Source organism: Oratosquilla oratoria, chromosome 33 (genome assembly GCF_046742065.1).
Source record: "Oratosquilla oratoria isolate Oo_2021 chromosome 33, ASM4674206v1, whole genome shotgun sequence".
In the NCBI taxonomy this organism is placed as follows: domain Eukaryota; kingdom Metazoa; phylum Arthropoda; class Malacostraca; order Stomatopoda; family Squillidae; genus Oratosquilla; species Oratosquilla oratoria.
In genome coordinates, this window is record NC_134809.1 from 2,183,909 (window position 1) to 2,206,382 (window position 22,474).

General features: G+C 39.4%; 2 long non-coding RNA genes across 2 annotated transcripts in view; both read right to left on the reverse strand.

The window, feature by feature from the left end:
- Positions 1–22,474, reverse strand: part of LOC143017702 (uncharacterized) — a 63,730-nt gene that overhangs the window by 34,228 nt on the left and 7,028 nt on the right. Inside the window, exons 7-8 of the long non-coding RNA XR_012965691.1 lie at positions 17,089–17,214; positions 15,955–16,062 (exon numbers count right to left, since the gene is read on the reverse strand). This is a non-coding gene — a long non-coding RNA (uncharacterized LOC143017702). The remainder of the gene's footprint in view (positions 1–15,954; positions 16,063–17,088; positions 17,215–22,474) is intronic.
- Positions 21,050–21,726, reverse strand: LOC143018000 (uncharacterized). The gene is made up of 3 exons (XR_012965720.1): positions 21,623–21,726; positions 21,329–21,447; positions 21,050–21,165 (listed from the first exon to the last, which is right to left on the reverse strand). It is a non-coding gene; the product is annotated as an uncharacterized LOC143018000 (long non-coding RNA).

Below are 22,474 nucleotides of genomic sequence, written 5' to 3' on the forward strand. Positions count from 1 at the left end.
ACTCTCATTTTCTTAGCGGTTTCCACTGCAACCACCTCTCCTTCCCCATACTCCTTCGCATTTAGAAACTCCCTAAAACAATCTGCCCTCTTTCCTCTCACTGCCTTCTCTTCCATTATCATCTCTCTATCTGCACCTTTTACCTTTTCTTCTCTACTTGATTTGCCTCCTCTTTCTCTTTTAATTTCCTTCCAAAACATCTTTTTATTACTTTCAAAATTTTCTGTCATACTCTTACCCCATTTCATATATATATATATATATATATATATATATATATATATATATATATATATATATATTACAAAGGATTACAAAGGCGGAACATGCCGACAGGAGACCTTTTGGTCCATATTTGGGTCGGATGTGAAATAAAAATCATAATAATAATAGATTAATAAATAAAAACTATACTAATGTAAATAACAAATAAAATACATAAATAAATGCATAGGTATAGTTAAATAATAAACAAACAGGTAAATAGTAAATACTGTAATAATAAATTAACATATAACTAATGATAAATGAAAATCAAACAGACAAATGATGACAAAACAAAAACAAATATAAAATAAATTATAATCATTACAGCATCTTGCTTAGGTGTTTATCTAAATGATTCTTAAAGCTTCGAACTGAACTACATTGCACTACCTATGCAGGAAGTTTATTCCATTCATTAACTACAGTTGGCAAAGTTGTTCCTACCTACTTCCAAATTTAATCTATTTCCGGACAGTTTGAGACCATTGTTTCTTGTCCGATTCTCATTCAATGTGAAAATTTTGTTACTTTTGATGTTGTCAATTCCTTTTAGAATTTTAAAGGCCTGTTAGTCACCTCTGAGTCTACGCTTTTTTTAGGGAAAACAGATTATGTGTTTTAGTCAATTTTCGTATGATTTATTTTTGATATTTGGAATCAGTTATGTGGCTCGCCGTTGTACTTTTCCAGTCTGTCAATGTCTTTAATGAGATTCGGTGACCATACGGAAACAGCATCAGTATTACTAAAAATCTGTGGCCCGATCGGTTTTCCCAATCCGTCAGAACACGGCAAAATGCGGACATGCTGACCCCTATCCGAGAGTAAAGGTCTATTCGATTTTTTTGGCAGGGCCCGACGTGATATCAAGGGACGACTCACCCAACCGGGGCCGGAGGGAACGTGTCCCCTTGAGGGATTTCCGGTTTCCGGTCCGATTACAGGAATTCTTTTATTAGTACCAGGGACTCCCCTGAGAGATTCCAAGGGGTTCCACAGGGACTCTCCAGGAGTTTCCAGAGTGCACCTCAAGGGCTCCACAAGTGCTCCCCTTGATGTTCCAGGGGGTTCTTAATGGGTTTCTCAGGAGTTCCTTGAAGGTTTCACAGAGAATCCCTACAGGGATTCTTAGAGGTACTCGAGTGACTATCCAGGGTCTCCCAAAGGCCTCCCCGGGTGTTTCCAGAGGCTTCCCCGGGGGCTTACGAACGTCTCGCTCTTAGCCAATCAGTCGTCTCCGTTGTCGAGACGTCACCGCTCTTCGCCAATCAGTCGTTTCCTTGACGTTACCACTCTCTTGGCCAAACAGAGGCCAGCGTTTATTCCTAGAAGACGTTACGCAGCCATATTACTATGACAACTAAACCCGGCGATGTCCTCTTTTCGGCGGAACTGCCAGTCCGACCATTTCGACAACAATTTCTTTTTTAGAACATAGATATATGTATGTATGTATGTATGTATGTATGTATGTATGTATGTATGTACTGTATGTATATATGTATGCATGTATGTATGTATGTATGTATGTATGCATGCGCAATCAAGAAGAGAAGTGAACTTGCAAAGTTGTTAGAGATGGCGTCTTTAATTGTGTGGGACGAAGTCGTAATGGCAAACAAGAATACGTTGACCGCTCTCGATATAACGTTGAGGGATATTCTTGAAAATTATAAGTTTATGGGAGGAAAAGTTTTTGTTTGTGCTGGAGATTTCCGACAAATTTTACCCGTTATACGTGGTGGCGGTAAGAACGATGAACTCGAATACTGTATCAAATCGAGTTACATGTGGGGCGATATAACAAAACTGGAATTAACCGAGAACGTACGCCTCAAGAAAAATGATACAAACAACATTAAATTTGCACAAAAAGTGTTAGAAATCGGATCACAAAATGACGGGCCTTTGGAACTTGAGGAAGGTTTTGGTGTTCAAGTAAAATCCCGTGAAGAATTGATAGTATCTACGGGGACTTGGAAGACAACCATCTCAACATTTCATATTTTGAACGAGCTATAATATCACCTACAAACGACGATGTTGACAGTGTGAATCTCATGATCTATGACAAATCAAAGGAAAAAGTAGTTTATTACAGTACTGATAGAGCAGTGGAAGAAGGGACCGATATTCAAACTTCGGTATTTAATGCCATGATAAGTCCTTCTCTGCCTCCTCATCGACTTCAAGTGAAAATTGGAAGTGTAGTGATGGTTGTTAGAAACATTTGCCCTCCGAAACTGTGCAACGGAACGAGGCTTTTAGTTACTAATCTGAAGAATATTATAGTTGGTAAAATTTTAGGGAGTAGTTATCGCGGTGAACAGGTTATGATCCCTAAAATAACGTTAGAAGCTCAAGACACTCCAGTTAGCTTCAAAAGAAAACAATTTCCAGTCAAATTAAGTTACGCGATGACAATAAACAAGTCACAAGGGCAAACGTTCGAACGGTGTGGAATACTCTTGGATACAGTTCAGTGTTTCGCTCATGGTCAATTCTATGTCGCCTGTTCAAGAGTAACATCGTGGAATTTTTTGTTCGTCTATACTGGCTGGCATAAAGTAAATAAAGAATACCGGTTAAGACCTGCCACGAACTGTGTATATAAAGAACTTTTCTCGGATAGCGTAGTGAACATTCAAGCGTCACCTCCTGCTTCTGCAGTAACAGGCGAAGAAACAGAAGAACTTATCCCCATAGCTGAAGAAGAACCCGAATTAGGTGTAGTTCCAATACCAAAGGACGCTTATAACATTTCAGAAGAAGACGCCGTCAAGATGATCTTACCTGATTTTGCCTTCGAAGAAAACGTTTCAAATGAAGAAGAAAGTAACAGTAGTAATGAAGCTGAAAACCCTGTCACGAAAAAATGGAAGAATTAATTATGGGTCTAAAAGAAGAGATGACTTAGAAAATGGAGGAAATCAAGGAAACGGTCAAGCGGCAAAGCGACGACGAAGATATTGCATCGTCTCCGCCTCGAAAAAAGAAGAAAGTTGACAATGGAATAGAAAAGAGCGACGTCGAGGATGTCTCATCTCCTTCGCCTCAAAGCAGTAAACAAATTATAGACGAAACTAAAGTTTCTGATGTAAATAAAAGTTAAAATGATAAAACCTTCTTTTATTTCAAACACATTCAAGAGGTAGAACAAAGTGTGCATTTTAAACCGTTTAGAGGTATGACAAAGGGGGCGCCGCAGGCCAAGACCCCCGGCGTAGCCGGGACTGGCGCAGCCAGTGGGCTTGTATTCCAAATGTGGACGAACTAATGATTTATATAGCTTGTCAATGAGTGATGGACTTTTGAGATCAAAGGATTGCACAATCAGTCCTAGAATCTTATTTGCTTTCTCAGAGGCTCAAATACACTGCTTGGTTGATTTGAGGTTGTTACTGATAATTACGCTGAGATTTCAAAATAGCTTGTAAAGGTACTTACTGTTATTTTTACCTATGTGCATTACCTTGCATTTATTTGTGTTAAATTTCGTTATCCATTTTTCAGACCATTGCTGTAATTTATCTAAATATTGAATATCTAATTGGTTTAAGTGATCATTTGCCATTCCGCACATTTTGTATCATCAGCTAATTTGGAAACAGTAGATTTTAGTCCATGGTCTATATCATTTATATATACTATGAATAGAAGTGGCCCAGGAACGGAACCCTGAGGAACTCCACTTGTAACATTTTTCCATCTAGAAGTTTTTCCATTTAAAACAACTCTCTGTTTTCGACCATTCAACCAATTACTAGTCCAACTTAATAGGCTACCACTTATTCCGTGTGAAGCTAATTTAGTAAGTAGTCTTTCGTGTGGGACGGTATCAAAAGCTTTTGCAAAGTCTAGATATATTAAATCTATATTGTTTCTTTTGTCATAATTTGAGATAACTGTGTTGTAGAATTCGAGTAAGTTAGGAACGCAAGAACGTTTCCGTCTGAAACCATGCTGGCTATCATTTATCAAACGGTTACTTTCTAAATGATGTTCGATAGCATCTCTGATGATAGTTTCCATTATTTTTCCTATGATTGAAGTCAAACTTATAGGCCTATAGTTATTTGGCTTCTTTTTGTCACCTTTTTTGAATATGGGAGTAACATCAGCTAGCTTCCATTCTCTTGGGACATCTCCGGATATGATGGATTTCTTGAAAATAATTTCTAATGGAACAACAATCTCATTTTTCATTTCCTTTAAGATTCTTGGATGCCAACCGTCAGGCTCTGGTGTTTAATTAACTATGAGTTTATCTATACACCTTTTAATTTTTTCTTTTGTTATATTTATTGTAGTAAGTTTACCCTAGATTTTTCACAGGTTTCAATTTGGAGTTCACTTTGAGGTCTTTCATTTACGAATACAGAGCTAAAATAATTGTTTAAAATATTACACATTCCTTCATTTGAATATTCAAGTTGACTGTCAGCAGATAATAGTAGGCCAATGTGATTCCTAACAACCTTTTTATCTCTAATGTAACTATAGAATTCTTTGGTATTCTCTTTGGATTTATCAGTGTTGTTCATTTCGTATTGTCTTTTTCTTTATTATTATTTTTTTCTTTTTTAAAACTCTCTGTAATGATACATAAGTTTCATAGTCGATGCACCCGAGCACTTATATTTCTTAAGCTTGTCTCTTTTTAGCAATACTTTATCCAGTTTCTTTGTCGAGCCACATTGGGCAAGCCTGATTTGGGGGACGTCTGTCCTTAAAAGAAATGTAAGTATGAATCATCTCAGTGAGCGTATTTTGAAATATTTCCCACATCTTATCTACAGGACTTTCACTCAATTTTGCCTCCCAATCTGTAAGCTGAAGCTCCTGACGTAGTCCTATGAGCTGAGCTTTACTGAAATCAGTTATTTTATAAACACAAGTATCTATTCTAAACTTTTTTACGAGTTTGAATCTAAGTTGTGATCGCTATTTGCAACAGTTTCACCAACTTCTACATCAGTTACCATGCTTTCGTGGCTAGTGATCAATTGATTAAGTTTCCATATCTTATGGGCTCTTTTACATGCTGAAGTAATGTATGTATGTATATATATATACATATATATATATATATATATATAATATATATATATATATATATATATATATATATATATATATAACTATATATATATACACACACATATATATACATATATATATTATATATATATATAAACATATACATATATACATATATATATACATATATATATATATATACATATATATAAGCATATATATATACATATACATATATATATATACATACCAATGTTACCAGATTGTGGTGGTAGAGTCAAGGAAAAATCTATAATTTAGTACTTTGGAGGTGTGTATATATATATATATATATATATATATATATATATATATACAATAATATATAATTCAGTATATGTATAAAGTATAATTGTAGCGGAAATATATTCAAGTAGAAATAGACGGTATAATACATACATATATACATATACCAAGGCTTTTTCCCCCTTACATGGGAGGTAGCCAAAAAGGAAAAGGCATAAAATCATTCCCACCCATTCCATCCCTGAATACACTCCACAACCCTCCACCCTCCCTGTGTCGCAAGACACAGCACATCCACAGCAAGGCTGCTTCATTAAATCGGCGACCCCCCCCTCTCCGTCCCCCCATATAAAGAAGAGTACGTGGAGAAATCCCTTCAGGCTGCGTCAAAATTTTTGCTCACACACACTACCTCACCCCCCATTCCCCCGTCCATTCCACCTCATGCATCACAATATTTTCCATATACAACCATTCTCCATTCACCCCTGTCTTCTGTCCTCTCCTGTCCTTCCTCAACAGACATTCCCCTCTTCCCCAAAGCCCCCTTCACCCCATCCATCCATCTCATCCTAGGACGTCCCCTCATGTCCACTCCCTCCACATCTGCCTTCCATACCTCCTTTACTAGAAATAGGCGGTATAATAGGAAAACAAAATAATGAAACAGTAAGTTAATGGGAAAATTCAAAATCAGTACGCGAGAGTAATCACCACGAAAAACACTTCTATAACAACAAACTACGTTTTCTGCAACAACACAACAATAATGCTCACCATCCAAAAACCAACTGCCCAGTCCTATTAATCGCTAGAATTATGTACATCGAACCAAACACGAAGCTATGACTAATATTTCGCGAAATTCACAGACAGCTCATATCATTGTTACACCACACACACACACACTTCAGCGAATGGACAGCTTGGATGACGTTCTGAAGAAAACTGAAGTCTGTGGATCCCAACGCAAAGAGAAGTGCCTAGTGTTTTTACAGGGTGGGGGGGAAATTGCTCGTGGAGTAGTGGGAAAGTAGGGAAAGAGGAAAAGGGGAGGGATTACTGAGGGAAATGGAAGGAAATGAGGAGGGAGTAGACTTGGCCCAGCCAGACAAGCGAAAGGTAAACAAAAGACTGAGCGATGATGAAATGTCTAATAAAAATGTAAAGATTAGAAGTATAGAGAGGAGCAATACAGTAGAAAGTGACGAGAATATGTTCCAGGGATTTAAAGAGGGTGGGGGGGACACAACCACCCCCCCCCCCGACTGATAAGACTAGAGGAGAGTTGATAAGGTGATCGAGGACTTGGAAAGTAAGTTAGGTAATGTTGACTCCATTTTCCAGAGAATTGAAAGATTGGAACAACTAGAGAAGTCAAAAAGAAAATTTTCTGATGAAATATAGTAACTAAAAAGACATTTAAGAAATGTAAAGGAGGAGAATGATAAATTGAAGAAGAATACTAATGAATACAGAGAGAAAATAGATAAAGAAGCTAAAAAATGGAGAACAACCCAAGAACGGAATAAGGTTTCATTCACTGACATAGTCAAACAGCAATTGAAAGAACATAATGAAGACTCAGTTATTAAAGTGATGAGACAGAAGGAGAATATAGTAAGAGAATTAGCTGACAAAAAGAATTGTATAATTATATTAGGAATGGAAGAGAAACATAACCCAGATAGAACCGCAAGAATCAAGGAGGAAAATGAAAGAGTAAGCAGTTTATTAAAATTAGTCCAGGAAGATGAACCAGAAATTATAAAGGAAATTGAGGAAAAATTCAGACTCGGAAAATATAGTACAGATAAGACCAGACCAATTAAGATTAAATTCAGGTCACAAACAACGGCAGAGAAAATTCTATCCAAAACAGGGAAACTAGCAACAAATGATCAATATAAAAAGGTATGGATAAAAAGAGAAATGAATAAGGAGGAAAGAGAGGCAGAAAAGCAGAAAAGTCTTGAAGCTAAGGCAAAAAACGAGGAAAGAACGGAGTCAGAGAAAGAGAGATTCTATTGGAGAGTAGTGAACATGAAAATAAAGCAGTTCGACATACTAAAGAAAAACATAAGGGAAACAGAGAACACAATGGAAGTGGCAGAAAACTAAGAGCGTCTTACACAAATATAGATGGATTGATAACAGGATTGAATGAACTGAATGATTATTTGAAAGAAAAAGAACCGGACATAATGGGAATTGTAGAAACAAAATTAAAAGGCCCACTACCACCAAACAGTGTAGGACATGATGCATACAATTATTGGATTAGAAACAGAGAGAAAAAACAAGGGGGTGGAGTTATGTTCCTGACTAAGAAGGATATAAACGTGAAAGGTGTCATATATGGAAAGAATACAGTAGAGATGATTATGATAGAAGTGGAAGACCGAGATAAGAAGAGCAGAAAATTTGTGATCAATTATGTGCCTCCGAAAACAGCCTCATGGGAGGAGAGTGAACATAAAAGTATGTTAGAGGACACAAAGATAGCATTAACTAAAATAATGGAAGACGGAGGAAGAATAGTTATGATGGGCGACTTTAATTGCAAAGAAATCTGCTGGGAAGAAATGACAGTAAAGAGTGGTGATGACTCATGGGGAAATGCTCTACTTGAGATGATTACTGACCATTCAATGACACAATGGATACAAGAGAACACTAGGTATAGAAATGAAGAAGAACCATCGAGACTAGACTTAATAATTACATCTGAACCTAGAATAGTGGACAAGATTGAATATAAAACACCAATAGGTAAAAGTGACCACATATTGATTGAACTGGAACTTAATGAAGAAAAATATATGAAAAGAAATGAACAATATAGAAAAGGAAGAATGATGTATGAAAAAACAAACTTTGATAAAATAAGAGAATTCTTCCAACAAGAAAACTGGGAAGAAATATACATACATACATACATACATATACCAAGGCTTTTTCCCCCTTCCAAGGGAGGTAGCCAAAAAGGGAAAGGCATAAAAACACTCCCACCCATTTCATCCCTAAATACACTCCACACCCCTCCCACCCTTCCTCTCATCTGAGCACCTCCTGGATGACGGGTCATCCCTGCACCCTGCCCACCGCCTTGGGTCAGAAGCAGTGTCGCAAGACACAGTACATCCACAGCGAGGCCGCTTCATTTAATCGGCGACCCCCCCTCTCCGTCCCCCTTTGCATATAAGGCGAGGACGGGGAGAAATCCCTTCGGGCTGCGTCAAATTTTACTCACACATACTACCCCACCCCCCACTTCCCCGCCCATTCCTCCTCATGCAGTCACAACATCATCCATATACAACCATTCTCCACTCACCTCTGTCTTCCGTCCTCTCCCTTCCTTCCTCAACAGACATTCCCCTCTTCCCCAAAGCCCCCTTCACCCCATCCATCCACCTCATCCTAGGACGTCCCCTCATGTTCACTCTCTCCACATCTGCCTTCCATACCTCTTTTACTAGTCTTTCTTCACTCATTCTTTCCATGTGTCCAAACCATCCTAATATTCTTTCATCAACCCTATCTCCCAAATCCTTTTTCACCCCTGTTTTCCTCCTCACCTCCTCATTTCTCACTCTATCTAGCCTAGTAACCCCCACCATACTTCTCAGACACCTCATCTCAAACACATTCAAACTCCTTCTCTCTTCTTCTCTTATGTTCCACGTTTCTGCCCCATACAGTGCTGTTGGCACAATCACTCCTTCATACAGTCTCGTCTTCGCATCCATTCCCAAATGTCTATTCCTCATTACACTCTTTAAACCACCAAGGCATTTACTCGCTTCTCTCAATCTACATTCTACCTCCACCTTCACTCCACCTTTTCCTGCTACACTTGCACCCAAGTATCTAAAACTATCCACTTCCTCCAGTCGCTCTCCCTTAATGTTCACTTCCAGTCTACTGCCACTTTCACCCCTTGTACATCTCATCACCTTACTTTTACCCACATTTATCTTTAGCTTTCTTCTATCACATACTCTCCCAAACTCTGCCACCAGCTTCCTCAATCCCTCCTCTGACCCTGCCACAAGCGCAGTGTCGTCCGCAAACAACAGCTGGCTCACCTCCCACTTTTCTCCAAAGAAGAAACATCAGTGGAAGAGAAATGGAATATTTTGACAAAAATTTACAAAAAAGGAGTGGAAAAGTATGTCCCAAGACAAAAACAAGAAAAAGAATATGTAAAATGCTGGTACAAAAGTTGTAGGGAGTTAAAAGACAAAAGAGACAAAGCCTGGACCAGATGGAAAAAATACAGAAGACCTGAAAAATGGAAAATATATACTGGTTATAGAAATGAATATGTACAAAAAAGAAAATATGAAAAAGATGTTATAGAAAAGTGTAAAGATCAACCAAAACTATTCTACAGATTTGTAAACAATAAACTGAAAAACAAACAAGACTTAGAGAAATTAAGACAAGGAGTTGAATACACTGAGGAAATGGAAATGGCAGAAATTATAAACAAACATTTTAAATCAGTGTTTACAAGGGAAAATATACAACCTGAAGAGATTGAGTGGAAAGAAAAAGTCCCCCCTATGGAAGAAATAGAAGTAACAAAGAATGAAATATTGACACACTTGGGTAATTTTGATGTCAGAAAATCGCATGGGCCAGATGAAATAGCAAACTGGATTCTGAAAGAATGCAGGAATGAACTGGCAGACAAAATACATAGCATAATAAGCAGTTCCTTAAAAGAAGGAAAAGTTCCAGAAGATTGGAAAAAAGCAAATATAGTACCTATATATAAAGGAGGAAATAAAGAAGAACCTACCAACTATATAGACCAGTCTCTCTAACAAGTACAATAGCAAAAATTTGTGAGAGAATTATCAAAAGTAGATGGGTAAAATACTTGGAAAAAAACAACTAAACAACTAAACAACTAAAACAACTAAATCCAAGGCAATTTGGATTCAGACAAGGACGATCATGCGTCACCAATTTAATATGTTTCTATTCAAGGCTAATAGATATAATACAAGAAAGAGATGGATGGGCTGATTGTGCATTTCTAGACCTAAAAAAAGCTTTTGACAAAGTACCACATAAGAAGTTGCTTAAGAAATTAGAATATGAAGGAGGAATACAAGGTAAATTGCTAAATTGGATGGAAGACTTTTTGCAAGAAAGAAAAATGAGAGTAGTGATAAGAGACCAGCACTCAAAATGGAATGAAGTAATAAGCGGTGTCCCGCAGGGAACAGTTCTGGTCCCAATAATGTTTGCTATATATATTAATGATATGGATGAAGGAATTGAAAGCTATATGAGCTTCTTTGCAGATGATGCAAAACTACTGAAAAGAGTGAAAACTGAAGAAGATTGTGAATCACTACAGAGAGATCTAAATAATGTACAAGAATGGAGTAGGAAGTGGGAGATGGAGTTCAATACAAAAAAGTGTAGTATAATGGAATTTGGAAAAAGCAAAAACAGAATAACAGGATCATATAAATTGGGAGAAGAAGGAATAAAAAAAGTAGAAAATGAGAAGGACCTGGGAGTCATTGTTATGAATAATATGTCACCTGAGAAACATATAAATAAGATTTTTGGAGAAACTTATAATTTAATAAGAACAATCAAAGTGGCATTTACATACCTGGATGAAGAAATGGTGAAGAAAATCCTAATCACCCTGATAAGACCAAGATTGGAATATGCAGCAACGATATGGTCACCATGTACAAAAAAATGTATAAAAAAACTTGAAAGAATACAAAGAGCAATTACAAAATTGGCACCAACACTCTCAAAACTATCATATGAAGAGAGACTACAAAAACTTAAACTACAGACACTAGAGCAAAGAAGAGAGAGAGGAGATTTGATAGCTATTTACAGAATCATGAAAGGCATAGAAATTACTGATAGAGAGAATCTGATAAAATGGGATGACAGAAATACAAGAGGACACGGAAAGGAAATAAAAAAAGACAGCTATAGAAGAGACTTGAAAAAGAACAGCTTTCCTCACAGAGTAATAGACAGTTGGAACAAGTTAGATGAGAAAGTGGTGTGTGCAAAAACAATACATGAATTTAAAAATAGTTTAGATAAAATGAGATATGAAGACGGGACCCCATGAGCATAGCTCCCCTTCCCGTAAAATACAACTAGGTACAACTAGGTAAATACATGTTGCAACAAATTACTGCACGTTGCTATTCGTTTGCAATTCACAATTGTGCTGCCTATATTTCACTTACAATAATATATATACTGTATGTGTGTGTGTGTACACTAGGGAAGTTTTAAGTAGGTATCATTTTCATAATCCGCTCTGGCAACACTGTTACACCAACGCTCACTCGCTCAATTTAACGGAAAATTCAATTTAGCGGACTGGACCTTGGCTGATTTAGTTCGTTAAATCGGGCTTCTACTGTACCACAATCCTTTTTCTCAACATGCAATGTTACGTTTTTTCTGCACCGATGGGTGATTTTCCGGCAATCACCCCTCGTCTTCTACTTTTAGCCGGAGATGTAGAGAGCAATCCTGGGCCCACCACAAAATACACATGCCCAACATGCTCTAAACCCATTACTTTGAGCAGACAGACAAAGGGCTCAGTTCAGTGCAATATGTGCAAAAACTGGGCCCACCTCACTTGTACAACACTTGCTGACACAAACACTTGGACATGTTCTACCTGCCCTCCAGTAACCCCACTCCCACCTCCCCAACCACAGCCAGCACCCTTACCCACTCCCAATTTCCCTTTGCCCATATCCCCAATCAGTACTCCCCTTCCTTTGTCCCCAATCTCTCCTTGCCCCGCCTCTAACCCAGATCCTATACCTTCCCCATTAACACCCCAACCTCAACCCCAAACAGCAACATACAACACATACAGAACACACAACATCAATATATTACAACACAACATTGACGGTATTAACATGAAAAAACATGAACTCGAACACTTTCTTAAACAACACAACATACACATTGTAATTATACAAGAAACAAAACTAAGACACACTCACAAAACACCATCATTTCATAATTACACCACCTTCAGACAAGACCGGACCGATGGCAATGGCAGTGAACTCATCACCCTGATCCACCACTCCATCTGTTTTGTGGACACAAGTGCCACAACCAAAATTCTCCTCCCTACCACAGATAACACTACAGAAATCCAATCCATTCGAATTTGCACAGGCAACAAATCAACACTGACAATAGTTAACATGTACATTCGCCCCCAATCATCCACCACAGTTCCAAACACCTTCAGGCCTCAATTTAGCCAACAAGCCTCAATCACCAACCTGATTATGGGTGGTGACTTCAACGCCAAGTCGTCTGCCTGGTATGTCGACAACCCTGACACAGACAGAGGGCTTGATATACAGACTCAGATTGACTCATTGACTATCATGAACAACACACATAATCATACACATATCCCACACCAAGCCCTCTACATTCCCTCCTCTCCTGATATCACCTTCTGCTCCCCCTGCCTAACCCCAACAACATCATGGAGAGTGGTCGGAACCCTTGGTTCTGACCACCTTCCAATCATCATCACCACCAAAACAAGATGCACCCCAGTTGGCCACAGACACACATACACCAAATACAAGAGAGCTAACTGGGAAGCTTTTACTGAATAGACAGAACAACATTTTGAAACACTTAACAGTACACCAATCACAAACATAAACAATGTTGTGCACACTTTTAATACAATCATACAAAACGCAGACAAGAGATACATCCCTAGAGGCAACAGAAAATCATACAACCCCAACTTTACACCAGAAATCCAAGGCCTCATCAGACAACGAGACACACTTAAACACAATACCCCCACACCTATCCCTCAAAACATAGCAGACCAAATACAAACACTAAACACTGTGATTGCCAATAAAATACACGAACATAAAACACAAAATTGGCAAAACTTTATCAATACACTTGATCACAAAACAAACACCAGCAAATTGTACAAAACACTCAACAGCATTACACTATCCAACAGTAACACAACATGCTCTCACGCAACAATAATCACAACAACAGACAATCTACCCTCAAACAGACAACAAGCAAACACACTCATAAATCATTTTGCACAGACAAGCCATCTCACTTCTCACCCTGACGGCCGACGCACTGTTTGACGTAAGAAAGACTTTCCCACAGACTCAGACTATGCATCCTTCATAGACAGTCACACAAAACACATAATACATAATTTCAAGCACTCATCTGCCTGTGGCCCTGATAACATAAGTAACATCCACCTAAAACACATTGGACCACAAGGTATACACGCACTCACAAACATTGCAATCTACAGCTATTCACACAACACTATACCCGACATCAGGAAGCATGGTAAAATAATCACAATTCCACAACCGGACAAAGACCCAACAATCCCAACATCGCACCACCCAATCACACTTCTCTGCACCCCCTCTAAAGTCATTGAATGCCTAATACTTAAACTTGTCACTTGCTGACTCACAACACAGTTTTAGGCCACTACACTCCACAAACACTCTTCTAATAAACCTCACACAAAGAATTTTAGATGGCATCAATTCAGATAGGCCCCACCACAGAACACTTCTTATAACATTACACATTAGTAAAGCTTTTGATGCTATCCCCCGCCACAACCTAACAAATAAAATATATAACACAGACATGCACAATAACACCAAAAGATGGCTGGCCAATTATCTGGCAGGTAGGAATGCTTATATGTCATATAATGGCCAATCATCACACATCAAAAACATTAAGAATGGAATACCACAGGGCTCTGTTCTATCCCCCACGCTCTTTAATCTATACATGCATGACTAACCCACACTAGACACCTCAGAAATACAAATCTCTTCCTACACAGATGACATAACAATCACATGCACACATCGTAACACAGACAAAGCTGTAGAAATAATCCAGCCATACCTTGATACACTCAACACATGGTTCATCACAAACAGACTCAAAATAGCTCCAACCAAATCTACAGCAACACTTCTCACCAACTGGACAAAAGAACACAAATACATACCTCATCTCTGGATCAACAACACTCTAATACCACACACAAACACACCAAAAATTCTTGGTGTAACATACGATACATCCATGTCTTTCAAACAACACATCACAAACATAAAAAACAAATGCACATCTAGACTTAACGCACTTGAGTCAATCGCTGGAACAACATTTGGACAAAACAAAGAAACTAATACAACAATATACAAACAATGCATACGCTCAGTGATGAATTATGCGAGTCCTAATCTCAGTGAGACACACCACAACACCCTTCAAATCATACAAAACAAATCCCTAAAAACAATTACAGGCTGCACAAATACAACACCTACAGACCATTTACACCATGAAACAAAAGTCCTCAAAGTCAAGGACCACCTTGACATGAGAGGCACACAAACACTTGCCGCAGGCACCACAAACACATCACACCCGCTACACAACATAGCAGAATACCCACACACACCAAGAAACATTAAAACAACACCCAAAGGCCTGTATCACACACAGATACTCTCTTCTCTTCCTCCACAACCACCAAATACCAGCCTCCGGAAACATATTCATAATCATATCACTCACCGCTCCATTAACACACTGAAAGAAAACACACTGCTGCATGCCAGGCCCCTTGATATCCAACTTTCTGAATCCTCTCTCCCACGAAAGGACAGAGTCCACCTGGCCAGACTGCGGTGCGGCCACCACCCAGCACTTCTAAGCTACCAGAAGAGGCTGGATGACCTCATTGTGAACAGCTGCCCAGGATGTAACACTTCACCCCATACTATACAACACATAATGGAAGACTGCATTATACACAATCATGCATGCAAACAACACAACATACACTCTATAAAGCATCTGTGGGAAAACCCAGTTTCGGCTGTGGCATTCCTTGGGGAGACGGGACTGCTCAGACAGTCTAGGGAATGACAACAACAACAACAATATCCACTGGTGTTCAATGCAACCTCTACCACTTGCAAAATGTCGTGCTGAAGCAGGAAGTGATCTTCCAGTATTAGGACCTCCAATAATTAAATAATGTAGCAAAAATTGCCAACAATTAGAACGTCTTAACTAACAGTATAATCAGACAACACATTGGCCTTCATGGGATAAACCTCTGCTGGAAACCGCAAATGTGAAAGAAAGTGCTTTCATCATACAATTGAAAACCTCCAACACATACTAGTTTTTCAGCATTACAACACTTGTAGAATACAGGTCTGCATTCATATAGCCCTCCAAAGAATTGACATTACTCAAACTTACCTACCGATGGTAAAGTCCAGTCCATTATGCACCACACATTGGGAGATTCATTTGAGGACCTAGCCAACATCACTACGATTTATTTTGCCCAGATCTTCGAACTACTTCCTGAAATAAAGAAAACATGATATACATAAATGAATCTCAACCAGTTAAGGAGTTCAACAATCCCAGCTTCCGACAGCCTTGTGGCAGGTAAGCACAGTTCCCAGGATCCAAAACAGTGGGTTCTGCCATTGCTGACTCTGTTGCAATCCTGGGGTTCACAATAGAACTTCATCATTTAGGTCATCAGCTCAACTGTGCAGCACAATCCCTTTAAATTATACATCTACCACACCTTTCCCATTCTCAAACACCTACACTTCCCTGTTCAGATGTTTAAACAGCAACACAACATGCATTCAAAGAGGTGGTCAACCTTGACAACACACTACTGTGGCCGAGGGTGCAAGTCTCTTGTAAGACACCTGAACCTGAGCAAGACTGATCGTCACTCCCCCATCCCCAACTTCATCCAAACATTGGACATACAACCTTGAAGAAAGCTTCACCAGTATTACCAAACAAGAGATTGGTTGGCAAGACTAATCGCCTACAACAGGGTCCAACAGCCAAACTAGGCTCATCCTTACTGGTCCACGTGACAAATCACCTAACCTTCATCCACTGCAGATGTGAACAACCCCTCATGCATACCTGATATGCTCATCATAAGCGACATTACCATCCCCTACATTCAGGCAGAGCTAACTATACCTTTGTCCCCCACCCACCGCCCTGGTTCAGCAGCAGCAATGCTGTACATCCACAGCAAGGCTGCTTCAACTGGCAACATCCCCTCCATCTCATGCAGCACATAAAGACAGGGATCCCCTCAGGCTGTGTCAAAACATACAAATACTCCCTACTCAACCACCCCCCCTCCTCCCATCCAAGTTTCAACTATACACAGCCATTCTCCACTCACCCCTATCTCCTGCCTCTCCCTTCCTTGCCCCCATTTACCTCATCCTCCATCATCCCCAGAAGTTCACTCCATCCACAGCTTTCTACACCCATTCTTTCCACATGTCCAAACCATCCCAATACTTACATCATCCCTATCTGCTCTTCCAACCCCACTTTCCTCACCTCCAAGTAATCTTCTTCAAATCCTGGACAATTTTATCTTGGGGGTCTTCAGGTGTGCAGAAGATGGGCCAAGGAAAGAAATCCACTCAATCTGAACTTCAAACCAACAATGCTGATGTTCGATTACTGCAATTAAGAAAACTTTCAGTAAAAAAAATCACTAACAAGTACTAGTTTTCTACAACCAATTTAGCAGATACCTATATATTTCTACATTTCTTTCAGAATAGGTCTGTGGTAAAAATCATCATTACAAATATATATATATATATTTACACACATATAACATTTTCAACTGTCGAATGTTATCAGATACAGCAGGCTACATTTAAGGCAACTTAATGGGTGTTCCAACTTGTATCCTTTGCCTCACTATGTTCAGTCCTAAATAAATAAAGATGAAACATTCAGCCCCATCTTTGGCTGCTATCAAATTGTATGTATGCTCATTACTTCCATTCAGAGATCTTGGTGGTAATACATTGTCATATAACTGTCAAGAGTAGCAAATACTGTAAGGAAGAGGCCAAACGCAGAGTATGGGAGTCCAATATATTTTATGTTTCGCCCAGCAGGGCTTCTTCAGAAATAACATCGATGAAAAACATTTTACTCCTTATATAGCCCGAGCCTTGCGGGGAGAAACAAACATTAAAATGGTGTACACACAATTTGCACAAATTGCTTGTTACTTGTAATTAAAATTGCCAATGGTTTGTTTATTGTAAAAAATCCACTATTCTGATTTATATTTTCTATGAGGGATATAAACGCCGATTCTAAACATCTACGTTTCATTGTATGGTTTTCATATTTTATAATCTTGGAATTATTCCAATCAGCATTGTGGCCGGTATCGAATCTATGTTTAACAATGGCATTATTCATATTGTATGTTTTCATATCATATTTATGTTCTAATACTCTCTTATCAATACCACGGAAACTTTCACCAATGTAAACCTTTTCACAACCTAGACAAGGCACACAATAAATACCTGCTTGACGAATATTTTCCCTGCTCTTATTTCAGCTTTTAATGAGATTACCAACTGTTACTGAGCTGGTTTTAACAACCTTAACACCAGCCTTGTTTAATAATGGGGAAATATTGTCTGCAACTGAGGTATTAGGTAATATGATCCTCTTTGTATATTCTTCTTTTATTTTTCCAACTCTTTTGTGAATAATTCGAGCTTTCTTCTTGGCTTTTAGAATAAAATAAGGAGGGTATTTTAGTTCAGTAAAAGCGTTAAAAATGTTATTAAATTCTTCATCCAGATACTCCTCTGAACATATTCTTAAGCCTCGAAGATAAAAACCTATGATAATTCCCATTTTGGTTTTCTTATCCGTAGCAGAGTAAAAATGTATATAATCATTATTATTAATAGGATTAAAAATATAATATGTTGTGATGCATGAGGTGGATTGGACGGGGGACTGGGGGTGAGGTAGTGTGGAGGGAGTGAACATGAGGGGACGTCCTAGGATGAGGTGGATGGATGGGGTGAAGGGGGCTTTGGGGAAGAGGGAAATGTCTGTTGAGGAAGGACGAGAGAGGACAGAAGACAGGGGTGAATGGAGAATGGTTGTATATGGATGATGTTGTGATGCATGAGGTGGATTGGGCGGGGGGATGGAGGGTGAGATGGTATGTGTGAGCAAAATTTGACGCAGCCCGAAGGGATTTCTCCCCGTCTTCTCCTTTTATGCATGGGGGACGGAGAGGGGGGGTTGCTGATTTAATGAAGCGGGCTTGCTGTGGATGTGCTGTGGATGTGCTGTGTCTTGTGACACTGCTTCTGACCCAGGGCAGTGGACAAGGTGCAGGGATGACCCGTCATCCAGGAGGTGTTAAGATAAAAGGGAGGGTGGAGGGGTGTGGAGTGTATTCAGGGATGGAATGGGTGGGAATGATTTTATGCCTTTTCCTTTTTGGCTACCTCCCTTGTAAGGGGGAAAAAGCCTTGGTATATGTATGTACCTACCTCAATTGTGAGGACTTGACCAGACAACTACCAGCACACTTCCACCTGAAAATTGGTAAAATCAAATTTGTAAGGCACCATCACCACACTTCTCCTGTCTGTTCTTGATGACGACGTTCAGTCAAATGCCTCGGTCCACACCAAATGGCAGGCGGGTAAGCCTGTCCTAGGTCTCGTCATCTAACTCATCATTTACTCTCTGTAGGTCATTATCCCAAAATAAGTTATTTTGCCTTCATCTTTACAAAGAAGGAAGGGAGGGATATAAACGCCGATTCTAAACATCTACGTTTCATTGTATGGTTTTCATATTTTATAATCTTGGAATTATTCCAATCAGCATTGTGGCCGGTATCGAATCTATGTTTAACAATGGCATTATTCATATTGTATGTTTTCATATCATATTTATGTTCTAATACTCTCTTATCAATACCACGGAAACTTTCACCAATGTAAACCTTTTCACAACCTAGACAAGGCACACAATAAATACCTGCTTGACGAATATTTTCCCTGCTCTTATTTCAGCTTTTAATGAGATTACCAACTGTTACTGAGCTGGTTTTAACAACCTTAACACCAGCCTTGTTTAATAATGGGGAAATATTGTCTGCAACTGAGGTATTAGGTAATATGATCCTCTTTGTATATTCTTCTTTTATTTTTCCAACTCTTTTGTGAATAATTCGAGCTTTCTTCTTGGCTTTTAGAATAAAATAAGGAGGGTATTTTAGTTCAGTAAAAGCGTTAAAAATGTTATTAAATTCTTCATCCAGATACTCCTCTGAACATATTCTTAAGCCTCGAAGATAAAAACCTATGATAATTCCCATTTTGGTTTTCTTATCCGTAGCAGAGTAAAAATGTATATAATCATTATTATTAATAGGATTAAAAATATAATATGTTGTGATGCATGAGGTGGATTGGACGGGGGAATGGGGGTGAGGTAGTGTGGAGGGAGTGAACATGAGGGGACGTCCTAGGATGAGGTGGATGGATGGGGTGAAGGGGGCTTTGGGGAAGAGGGGAATGTCTGTTGAGGAAGGACGGGGGAGGACAGAAGACAGGGGTGAATGGAGAATGGTTGTATATGGATGATGTTGTGATGCATGAGGTGGATTGGGCGGGGGGATGGGGGGTGAGATGATATGTGTGAGCAAAATTTGACGCAGCCCGAAGGGATTTCTCCCCGTCTTCTCCTTTATGCATGGGAGGGTGGAGGGGTGTGGAGTGTATTCAGGGATGGAATGGGTGGGAATGATTTTATGCCTTTTCCTTTTTGGCTACCTCCCTTGTAAGGGGGAAAAAGCCTTGGTATATGTATGTACCTACCTCAATTGTGAGGACTTGACCAGACAACTACCAGCACACTTCCACCTGAAAATTGGTAAAATCAAATTTGTAAGGCACCATCACCACACTTCTCCTGTCTGTTCTTGATGACGACGTTCAGTCAAATGCCTCGGTCCACACCAAATGGCAGGCGGGTAAGCCTGTCCTAGGTCTCGTCATCTAACTCATCATTTACTCTCTGTAGGTCATTATCCCAAAATAAGTTATTTTGCCTTCATCTTTACAAAGAAGGAAGGGAGGGAGGGAAGGAGGGGTGGTGAATGGGAGTTGAGTGGGTGTGGATGAAATGGGTAGGAGAGGGATTATGCCTACTTCTCCTTTTATGGGGGGAAATGCCTCGGTATCTTCTCAAAAATTCATCCCTGCAACAATAACAAATCTTACCTGTATTTGCATCCCGAATCCAGTATCTTTGGCATTTTCATTCGTGCATAGACCTGTTAACAATTTCATAAACTTTACTCCATGCAAACAAATTCATTACCGAAAAATTATTACAACATTCAGTCAAATGCCTCGGTCCACACCAAATGACATGCGGGTAAGCCTGTCTTAGGTCTCGTCATCTAACTCATCATTTACTACTGGTTATTATCCCAAAGTTATTCTGCCTTGATTTTAAAAACCCAAAGACTACAACTAAAACGGCAAACTACTAACCAGCATTTGCATCCCCAAGAGGCAAATCCAACATCTGCTCAGCAACTTCCTTCATACATGGCTCGACCTGTCAACAATTAAATATCTTCACTTCTATGCCAACCAGTGTATTACCGAAAAATTACCAAATGTAGTTTTCAGTAACGAGGAATTGTGTCCACAAGAGTTGTTAAGACAGGGATAACAATCATCATTTAAGAATCATATTTTGCAAATATAGTAAAACCAACCTTGCATCAGTGAGGCTACATGCCAGCATGAACTGTAGAGAAATTTCCATCTAAACAATGTCCATTGCACCTGGTAAACAGCAAAAGGCATTTCCAGTGATCACTTCCAACAGGAATCCCTGCAATCATGAAGTAATGTAACAACAATTGCCAACAATGACAATGTTTTAACTGAGAGCATAATCAGACAACACATTGACCTTCATGGGATTAACCTCCGGTGGAAACCGCGAATGTGATAAAAGTTTTCATCATGAAGTTCATGAAAATACCATCCCATATATAATGCCTCACCTGAGCAATCTTTCAATCCTGTAATTGAGCCAGCACACAACCGCAGCAATCCCTGCAATCAAGAAGTAATGTAACAAAAATTGCCAACAATGACAATGTTTTAACTGACAGCATAATCAGACAACACATTGACCTTCATGGGATAAACCTCCGGTGGAAACCGCGAATGTCATACAAGACATTTTCATCATGAAGCTCATGAAAAGATCATCCCATATATAATGCCTCACCTGACCAATCATCCTGTAATTCAGCCAGCACACAATACTGCAGCATGACAAATTCCACAGACCAGTTTTCCAACATACCTGCAATCAGTAAATGACGTGATGTACTATTACAATTTTTTAATCAATCATAAGAGGGAACACAAGGGGGGTGGGGTTACCAATTAAATGAAACTGCCTTGCTGTGTATGTGATGTGTCTTGCTGCATTGCTTCTGACCCAGGGCAGTGGAAGATATATAGGGATGACCCATAACCCAGGAGCAGCCACAAAAAGAGGGAGGGTGGGAGGGGTGGTAAATGGGAACGATATAGGGATAAAATGGGTGAGAGTAGATTTATGCCCTTGACTTTGGCTACCTCCCTTGTAAGGTACATGCAAGAATGTACAAGGTCAATAGGCAGAATTCCACTCCCACCCATTTTATCCCCACCCACTCCACTCCCATTCCCCACCCCTCCCTCCCTCCTTTTCTTTGGTACTCCTGGATAGCAGGTTATCGCTGCATCTCGCCTATTGCCCTGGGTCATAAACAATGCTGCAAGACAGCACATCAACAGCAAGGCTGTTTCATTTACTCTGCAACACCCCCACCACCTCTGTCCCCTCATGCCCTATGGGCTGC